Raw genomic sequence first — 11,029 nt, 5'->3', positions numbered from 1 at the left:
AATGCAGGAACTGTAAGCTTCTGAAGCCTTAAAATATTTATATTCTTTGGTATGACAATTCCCTTAGGAATTTAGCCTATGGAAACAGCTGGACAGATATGTAGGGATCTAGGTACATGGATGTCCACATCTATTAAGGAATCATTTATGATAGTGAGAGAGGGAAAGGAGATATTCCATTTGTCCAACAGTGGGAGCTGATTAAGTAAATAATGGTGTGTTTGTACACATACATAGGTTTATACATACTCAGTGGATACAATATAAGTGTTAAAAGGGATAATACAGATAGGCATTTATTTTCATTAAAAGATATTCTACACATATCACTGAGTGAAAAAAGTCAGGTTAATATATATAATATGCATTCATTTTAGGATGTGTATGTCTGTGTGTTGTGTATATAGAAGATAGTGGGGAGGCAAAAACAGAGTGCATGAGACAAGGGCAGAAATATTTGGAGCGGTATTTACCACTGTCTGAAAATTGTTTATTTTTAGTTGATGAGATCATAGATTATTGTTTTTATTTTTCCTTTTCTATATCTTCTGAGTTTTCTTCTAGCATATCAATTGTGTGTAACAAAAAAAGAAAGAAAGAAAAAGAACCAAAATGTTTGCACATGACAGAAATGTCAGAATATGAATACATACATGAACCGAAGACCATCAAGACAGGTTTTTAAAAGTACAGTAGTTGCCTGATGATTTGCAGACATGCCTGTGTCTGTGAGGAGAATGATTTCTCTCCATAAATTCTTGTCATTGTGGATTATTCAGTGTGAAGTGAATCTTTGGTCTTTCTGTGGAAACCTTCCTAGTCCCTTTGGCACTAGGCTCAAGAACTAGCAGAACTGTTCTCTTCTACCTGAGATGTCCTTGATTGTACCATATTTGGTGTATCTGAAAATGTGTAGAAAATGTTGGTATGTGCATTTCCTCTGCAGTTTGGGGGATCAAAAATGTGGCCAGCTGTTGTTACAGCTACTGCCTTACTACAAAACCTCCATGATTTAAGGCATGGGTGCCAACCAACATGTAGGACTTTTATACTTTTGTTGTGTGGAGAGACAAACGGTCATGGGGTCAGCTCCCAGATATTGGATTGCGATCCCAGAACTCACAGATAACTATATCTTTTAAAATACCAGGCTGTCAAATTTAACTTGTATATATATTTGCTCTAAGTACTGTAAAGTATACGGTTTAAGTGAAAGTCAACAGCATGGCACCCATGTTCCAAACATTTTCATGCCCTAGTTCTGTCTTTTCAAAGAAGTGACGGCTTATTGAATTTGGGGGCTTTCCCAAGGAGTCCTCCTGACTCCTTGTGTGTCGGTGCCATTCTGAGGAAGACAGGGAAAAACTGCTTCCAAGACTCACAGCTCCATGAAGAGTGGCAGCCTGGCCCAGGGGCCTTGGTACAGAGAGCTGTGTTGGAATATTTCTTTCTCTACATTTAGGGTGTGGCGTAAGATCCTTTGGAAAATAGAGAAGAACCTATGCGAAGATACAGGGAAATTACAAATAAAATGGTGAATTTTCCTCATGAAGATGCTTTAGCATCTCAATTCAGACATAACTAGCAGTTAGTACCTCCTTCCCACATCTTACTTCCAAAAGCCAGAGAATTCAGTAGGAAAAAAAAAAAAAAAAAGAGGCTGCATTGAGGGACACAACTGTCATTATTTGACAGGAACACATGTACATATCTTACTTAAACCATTTTTTCTCTAGAAAACTGAATGATGATAAGAAATCAGTCAAAATTCAGGAGATTTTATTAACTCCAAGTTTCATAAGAGTTTGTGATTTGGTCATAAAAATTTATTTAAAACTGAGGTACCCACATTTACCTCTGGAACTTTTCAATATAGAAAACAAAAGGGTAAATGGACAGTAGAATTGTATTTTCCTCCCAATTTCAAACAAACAAATAGCAAATTTCATAGTTTTCCCACCCCAAACCATACAGGTATGTTATTTCTAACTTAGTTTTGTGACCTTGAAAGGTTAACCTCTGTGGGCCTCAGTTTTTTCACATGTGAAATGGGAAAATCGGATTAAACTGGATACTTTGTAAATTGCTTCCAGCTCAGACATCTTGGCAGTGCTACCCCATAGTTAGCTATGGTTAATTTCTAATGGAGGTCAGGTTGCCTAAAATATAGTTGCAGATATAAATGGATTATGAATGTAAAATGGATTATGACAATTTTATTTCAAACACTTTTGGAAAGAGATCTTCCTAGGACACTTTCACCTTCAAACTTCCCCAACAAAAACAGCTGTAGAGGAAGCCAAAAATAATGCATACCACCAGTGAGCTTGGTTCAGAGGCTTACAAGAATTCACCCTTCATCTTACATAAAATTCCTGAAGCCGTCTTCCAGCCAGCGTGGCCTGCCATTGGAAGCACCCGGGGTTCATTTGCTATTTCATTGCCTCCTTTGTGTGCTCTCCACTATGATTAAAGAGACCAGCTGTTTACTTAGAGTTTTCCAGGAGGACACCAACAGGCATTCAGCAGCCTGAATTAGATAATTTGTTAGTTTTTCTGTAAACCTTCCATTTTTAAATGATGGTGATGTCTCCAGTGTGCTTCCCTCAGCTGGATGGGGACTGAGTGCTGAGAATTTAACTCTGAACCCCTTATTGCTAAAGCATGTGTTCCCTCCAGCCTGAAGTCAGCCTTACTTCCAAATGCCTGATGTACAGGGGTCGTTTCACCAGAAGACCCTAATATATGTGCATATTTATTGGGTTCCCAGGACAGTCTGAATAAACCCAAAGAGTCCTGAGAAACCCATTTGTTAGTTAAGGCAAGTCTAAGCTGTAGGGCTCAAAGATTATATATGTTTATCTTTCTCTCTCATAACAGTTCCAAGGTGAGGGGGTCCAGGTTGATAAGGCAGTTCTCTTCAATGCCATCTGTCTTGAATCCAGGTTCCTTCCATCTTGTTGCTCCAACATCCCTTAGCACAGGGGCCAGAAAGCTGTGGCCTGCATGCCAAATTCGGCCTTCTGCTTGTTTTTATAAATAAAGTTTGATTGAACTCGGCCATGGTCATTTGTTGTATATGGTAGCCACCTTTGTGCTGCAACAGAAGAGTCGAGTAATTGTGACAGAGATCACACGACCCACAAAGCTGAACATATTTACTGACTGAACCTTTACAGAAAAATTTTGCCTACCCAGCCCTAGCATGGCTGAAATGGGGCTGGGGTACATCCATATTTAGCAGTCAGAAAGGAACAAAAGGGCTTCCCTGGTGGCGCAGTGGTTGAGAGTCCGCCTGCCGATGCAGGGGACACGGGTTCATGCCCCGGTCCGGGAAGATCCCACATGCCGCAGAGTGGCTGGGCCCGTGAGCCATGGCCGCTGAGCCTGCGCGTCCGGAGCCTGCGCTCTGCAACGGGAGAGGCCACAGCAGTGAGAGGCCCGCGTACTGCCAAAAAAAAAAAAAAAAAAAAAAAGGAACAAAAATGTTATTCAGGAATCATGTCCTTTGACCTAAAGCCCACACCCAGAAATCAACATATCACTTCTTCTCACATCTTACTGACAAGAACTTGGTCCATGGCCATATCTAACTGTAAGGTCTCATAGAATGTCTCGCCAGGGAGCCAAGCACCTGAGAAGGAGAAAACACAGTTTGGTAAACATTTAGCCGTCTCCACCATATTAAAATTGATCCCTACTGAAAAATAGAATCCATCGTATACATAGTGTGCCTCTTTAGGACATTCAGAATAATTCCCATCATGGAATGCTTACATTGTGCTAGGTACTGTAATGAGGGTTTCACATTTGTTATCGCACTTAATCTGCCCCTCTTTGCTTGAGTAACCCTTCACCAGCCTCCGTATGTCCAATTAAATGCTATTTTTACCAAGAAATCTTCTTTGATCCCTCTTGTCTAGGCTATTTGTTCCTTCCTAGGACTTCTTTCACCTTTAACACATCTCTCCAGTAGCATCTCTACCTCTTTATTATTATTGTTCACTTCTGTGCCTGATTTCCATGATAAGTTCCATGAGGATGGGGGTTACATTCATTTTACCCGCTCTAGTATCCTGGGGCCTAGTATAGTGCCTGGCACATAGGACAGGTGTCCCCAACCCCCAGGTTCGCAGATGGGCACTGGTTCGTGGCCTGGTAGGAACCGGGCCACACAGCAGGAGGTGAGCGGTGGGAGAGCGAGCGAAGCTTCATCTGCTGCCCCCCATCGCTCCCGTTACCACCTGAACCATCCTCCCCCACCCCGCCCCCAGTCCGTGGAAATATTGTCTTCCATGAAACTGGTCCCTGGTACCAAAAAGGTTGGGGAGCAATGACATAGGAGACCCTTTAGTCATATCTGCTGAATGAGGAGTGGCCATTGTGAGGTAGGCACTACTGACATTTCCCATTTAACAAATGAACATATCCTCACTGAAGCTCAGTGAAGATATGTTGTTTTCCTCTTGGTTACTAAGTAGCCATTTGGGGTACTTAGGGGCAGAGCTGGGACTCCAACCCACGTCTGTTTGCCTTCAAAGCTCCTGTTCGTTACTCTAAGCCAAGTTTCCTCGCCTTGCCACTATTGGCATTTTGGCCTGAATAATTCCTTGTTGGGGGGTTCGGGGGGGCTGCAGTGTGCATTGTAGGATGCTTAGTAGCATTCCTGGCCTCTACTCACTAGACGTCAGTAGCACTCCCTAGTTGTGACAGATGTCTCTAGACACTGTCAAATGTCCCCTGTGGGGCAGTCACCCCTTATTTATGCCAGATGAGAACAACTGGGCTAAATTCTACTGCCTCTCAATTTTGCTTTGAACTCCAGGAATCCGTAATTACCCTGCTTCAGCTTGGTGGTGACTTTGGGGTTTTGTTTTCCTTGCAGTAGTGACCCTCTTCTTTAGCCCAGGTCACATACTGCCTCCTCTGCTCCCTGAAATCTTCCTTGACGCAGCCTTCACATAGCCAGACTTCCTTTCCTTTGTACTCCTGCTGTATGTTGTTTTTATCATTTTCATGATGCTTCATTTTAAACCTAGGTGTTTCACTGCCTTTCTCCTTGTCATAGACTGTGAGTTACTTAAGAACTGGGATGCATCTTCCCCAGTCACCACCTGCAGGTGACACAGAGTGGCCCTGAGTCGGAGTTTGTTGAGTCAAGTTGCGTCCATGTGAACCAGACAGAGGCTGAAGATTAGGAGGGAAGAGTAGCAAGGAGGAATTGTGGGCAGTCTCCTGCACCTGCAGTGTAATCCGATCAGGGCTGTTTGTTTTAGGGTTTCCTAAATCTGAGGATATAGCTGCTGTCTCCTTGATAAACTTCTTTCTTCTTCTTCTTTTATTTTTTGTTTTTGTTTTTGTTTTTGCGGTACACGGGCCTCTCACTGTTGTGGCCTCTCCCGCTGCGGAGCACAGGCTCCGGACGCGCGCAGGCTCAGCGGCCACGGCTCACGGGCCCAGCCGCTCCGCGGCATGTGGGATCTTCCCGGACCGGGGCACGAACCCGTGTCCCCTGCATCTGCAGGCGGACTCTCAACCACTGCGCCAGCAGGGAAGCCTTTGTTGTTGTTTTTTTTTTTGTGAAGAAGCAATATTTTCAGGACACCCGTGGTCAAAGGGTACCATTATTCCTGTGAAATGCACTGCCAAGTGCTATCCTTATAATACTGCCCCAGCCCTCTGTGTCCTGGTGGGACTGTTCAATCATTCACATAGCCCTGAGCCCAGAGTTGGGGTGTTCATGTGGAGATTTGGTACACATGACAGAGGATTCATTTCCAAACTGTGTGACCTCAGGCAAGTTATTGAATCTCATGAGTGTCCATTCAATCATTCAACCAATATTTATTGGACATCTACCATGTGCCGTGCACTATTAGGGATATAGCAGTAGATGAAACAGACCAAAGTCAGAATCCCTTACCGAATAGAGTCTAATGGGGGTGAGCATGACACAAATAATAAACAAATTAAACACATAAAACATATAGTTGATGACATGTTAATAAAAATTAACCAGAAGATATTAAAAATATATACCTGGTACCTATTGTGAAGATTAAAGGAGCTCATGTATGTCACATGAGTATTGACATGTAGATGCTTAATTAAACTTAGTAGTCTCTCTCTTCTTTCCTTGATTATTTCACTTGTAAAGTGAGAGTAAAAGTATTGCTCCTGTGTGAAGGTGGGGGAGCTAAATGTAGGTAATCCTGATACTAATTCATATTGTGTTTCCTGTGGCTTATAACATTAGTAAAGCTCTATCATCCACTTTATCTCCAGGAAGTTATCATATTTCAAGTAGGAGACTTCTTGAAGGAAGCAGAAGAAACATGCTTTCACACACCTGGTCCAAGGACAAAGTGGATTGCCTGCCCTCAAAAAAAACAAAAACAAAAACAAAAACAAAAACAAAAACATACTCTGACTGAAGCAGTGGAAAGAGCGATGGTGGCTATTTCATTTTGCCAGTTGTTACTGTTGGTTTTCAAGATCCACTCCCACTGCGGAAGGGGACTGGATTCTGTTAGTCATCAGAGGGCAGAGTAGCAGAGAGGCTAAGCACGCTGGTTTTGAAGTTGGCCCTGTCTCCTGGTAGGAGTCGTGTCTCTGTCACTTCTTCACAGTGAGTCATGGGGCAAGGAGCTAACGTCTCGGAGCCTCAGTTTTCTTATGGGACCCTGAGAGAATTGAAGGAGGTAAGGAAAATAAAACAGGTATTTGTGTTTACCTGGCTATTGTGTTTACCTGGAAAACCCAGCAGGTTTCCTAATCATTCTCTCTGTCTCTGGGATTAGGTGACCATTCATTGGCCAGAGTGTTCTTTCTCAAGGTAAAATGACAGCATCTTACCCCATTGTTTTGATAGTAGAGTCTGTTCTCCTAAGCAGAGTACCAGCAGGGCCTAAAGGAACATGGCATGCTTAATGGGTACAATACCCATTAAACCAAAGCTGTAAATTAATTACCCTTCAAGGGTAACCTGGATACAAAGTGAATAACTGGTCAATCGTGGCTGCTTTGCTAGACATTGGAAGGCAGTGACAGATTAGATGATTATTGTTGTTGAAAATTACTTGTAATTGTTTTCAATCTTTTAATCCCTTTGAGAGTGCTACCAAGCTTTCTAATATTTGAAAATATGCTACACATGAAAATATTTGAGAACCACCACAGGATACAAGATTTAAACACAGAGAAAATAATTTGAGCTTGTACTTCTTCCAGTCAGTGGATAGTGACTGCCAGAGTGCTGTGATGCGATCTGTAACAAGGCTGGTCTGAGAACTGAAGAAGTTCTAGGATCATTTAGTGATGTCTGCAACTGTGGCAGAAATGGAGAATGGGGACTCAAGTAGAGGCTTTGCTTTCTCTAGACTTACCTGTGTGTTTTAAAAGTTGCTAGAAGGAAAGAAACTAAATCATTACTGCGTCTACTGCAATCAACTCCATCATGGAGTTTGAGAACATCTGTTCTCAAAATGAACCAATATTCCATGACTATGTTTATAGTTTGACACACCACTACAGTTCACAGTTGTTAACTTTATAGATAAATATTTATAAATTGAGCTCTGTGCAATTTCATTGTGAATTAAAAAATATTGGCAGTTAAAGTGATATAAATCAACAGGGGACCAGATACAAAATATTTTTGATCTTTGCTTGAAAAATAAAAGCAATGCCCTTGCAAAAAACATTACCAGAATCTCATAGTAAATATTCATCTGTTGAAAATACTTTTGATTTGAAGATTTTCATTGGAAACTGGGGTTTCCCTTATTAATTATAATGTTTTGAAAGTCTAGCATAAAGTTTTCTTAGCATTCTTCAGTAGCATTCTTCCAAGTAAACTCTTGTAATGTGCATATATTTTCATCTTATTTATGTGTAAGTGGGGGATAGGAAGGTTGTGGGGAAAAAAATCATCACTTTATTTTCTCAATGTGATTAAAATTTTTTACAATAACAATTACTTAATTGTACCAAAATTACAATAGAAAGGCAATAAATTCAGCTTAGAATAGTAGGCAGTTAATTATCAACACTCGAGGCCTAAAGAGAAGAATATATTAGAAATTGCAGACTATTGTGCAGTCGGTTGCTGGTCTTTCTTTGAAGCCAGACATGACCTTATCAAATTTGTTTAGTATGAGAAATATTTTTCTCTGGCTTCAGAACAATGGATTTCAGAGGTCAAGAATACGTACATTCCACATGAGCAGACTTTTCATCCTTTGAAATCATAATGATGAATAGTCAACAGCCAGCCACACTGTACATCCAGGAGGAGAAACCAGAACACTGAAGCTGGTATGGGCTCTTACAGGCTGTGAAGCAGGAGGCGTTTGTGAACATAAATTGTCGGTGGCTTTGTGAGACTTTGTAAGTAACAATGGGGTGATTTAATCTTCTTTGTAAAAGGTGTCTGACTTTTTGTTAATCCTTCAGAAAAAAATCACCCTGGACTCACTGATTTTCTCAGCCAATAACTTGGTTATTCCAAGTAGAGTATTTGAAAACTTCTGAAGGTTTGTGTGTGTGTGTGTGTGTGTGTGTGTGTGTGTTTATACAGTGGGTAGTTCAACATATGATAGAAGTTTTTAATTCTTAATAAACTTTTTATAGGTCACCCATGAAAACCTAATATCTCACCCTTATTTGAAATAAGGCATTCTCTGCTTTTAGAAATCACTCAGCCATGATGCATTTTCTATGTCATGTGTCAGTTGATCAAAACTAAGATGGTTTTGTTAAACTGTATTGTCTTGGTAAGCATACAGTAGACATATGCTTATAAAAAATGACAGTTTTTCCTTCTTCTGTTTCCCTGCCTGGTGGGGAGGGGGGTCTCCCTCATCCCAACTCTGTTCTCCTTCTCCCTGACACTTGAGATCACTATTCTAAATAATATCCTCAATTATTTATGACCTATTCATAGATAATGAATGAGCAAGCATAGTACCCTGGCACATAGTAAACATTTAATAAGCGTTTGTGGAAAAAAGGAATATTTAAGTGTGGTATAAGCAGTTAATATTATTTGGGATATTAAATTTGTATCTATAAATTTATGAATGAGTAAATTTAACTTTCTGTAGATTTTTGATATACATACTGTGATATCTAATACAAAATCTATTCATACGATCAGCTTGGGCTCTAAATATATTGGTTATATGTTCATTTCCTCCTGATATTTTTTCCCCCACTTTTATGTTCTCTAGGGTAGTGGTTCTCAGAGTGTGGTCCCTGGGCCAGCAGGATCAGCATCACCCAGGATTTGTTAGGAATGCAAATTCTTGGGCTTCATCCCAGGTTTACTGAATCAGAAGCTCTGGGAGTGGGCTGCAGTGATCTGTGTGGTAACAAGCTCTCCACGTAGGGATGGCTTCACAGCCATGTGATTTGTGCAGTCGCACAGGACTGGGGTTTTAAAAGAGCCTTGTGCTTGCCTTAATGGTTCTGCTGTCATCATCTTGGAATTCTTAATAATTTCTTAGCAACAGGCCTGCGTTTTCATTTTGCTCTGAACCCTGCCATAATATACCCTGTCCTGATGCCAAGTGATACCCATGTATACTCAGAGTTTGAGAACCTTCACCTTTGAGAAATATTCAGGTTCCCTCTGAGTATCTGATCAGTTGCTCGTTTTATTGTAAATCACAGCCTATCCAAATTTTTCTAAGCAAGTTGGTCCTCAGACAAGTTACTACCAAGTTGTGTTAACATTTCTCTTAACTTAGTAATCTGGGCTTTCGCAAACTTTTGGACATCTCCTGGCTTTCTATAGCAGCTGCCCTATAGTGGCCAGAAGTAGAGAGTTCCTGACTTGTCATATCCATCTTGGACCTTCTTTTTCCTGGTTACCCAGAAAGTGTTCTTATAGCAACCTTTTATGAGCCCATCTGGTACTGCCAAACGGTTAATCAGTTTTGTTTCCATAACAAATTATCCAGGTGTCTGGGTTTATGGGTGTTTAAAAAAAAAAATCTCTCCATGTAGGGGTTGTTCACAGACATTGTGTTATATAACATGGAATCACAGTGAGTAGGTCAATCAGGGCCTCAATAGAAACAGATATTTCAAATTAAGATAATTCAAGAAGCGTTTATTTACAAAGGAATTAATTCCAAAGGTATGGTATAGGGGAACAATTAGGGCTTGTGCAGGAGCCCCGGGCTATAGCGGCAGAAATGTCACCATTTCTAGGCCCAAAGAGACAAGGGAAGGAGAGGTTCCCAGAACCTGGAAAAAGAGAGTCCCATGGGGCTGCTTTGAGAGGGATAGTAACCTTCTGTCAAGGGACACAGCTAGTCTGAAGTGAACTCAGAGGGAGGGAACCAGAGAAATAAACGTGCTGACCTCACTCTCTTCCCTGCAATCCAATTAGCTTAATTCTACTGGAAGCCCGAGGGCAGAGAGCACACTGATGTGACCTGAGTACATCAACCTGTGGGGAACGAAGCAAGGAGAGAAGAATGGAGATGGATCCAGAGGGACAAATGGGAACTATCTGGCATAGTTAATTCCACTCACCTCCTGGCATCTACTCTCAACCTTCTTTCATGGGAAAAGTTAGCATCGCCAGCACAGGATGAAGTCACCTCAGCTCCTGTGTCATTGTGAGCCAATGTCAATTATGTCATATTCCTGTCTAAAACTTGAGCTACCACCAGTCTTGTAAGGTAGCAGAGGGTAAAAGGGAGAAAAGAAATGATTTAGTGAAACAAACGTAACTGCTATAGTCCCCATCTCTATAGCTGGCCATGAAGCCTTGTTGGTAACCATGGTTTCCTTCTTCCATCACCTCTTGTGCAATCCCCTTACCTGCTGCTGGCACTTCAGCTGGATAGGGTTCATGACTTCATAGGGTGATCCATACCTTCTTTCCTGCAAGATCTAAGTCCTTGATGGCCTGGACTTATTGGGTTACACTTTCATTTAAGGGTATCCCCGTAAATACTTGGGTTCTATATATCTCCTTCCTTTCACCCACTGCATAACAGAAATGGTGACACTCTTT

This window comes from Lipotes vexillifer, unplaced genomic scaffold, assembly GCF_000442215.2.
Source record: "Lipotes vexillifer unplaced genomic scaffold, Lipotes_vexillifer_v1.1 scaffold82, whole genome shotgun sequence".
In the NCBI taxonomy this organism is placed as follows: Eukaryota; Metazoa; Chordata; class Mammalia; order Artiodactyla; family Lipotidae; genus Lipotes; species Lipotes vexillifer.
Note: the sequence above shows the minus strand (reverse complement) of the source record.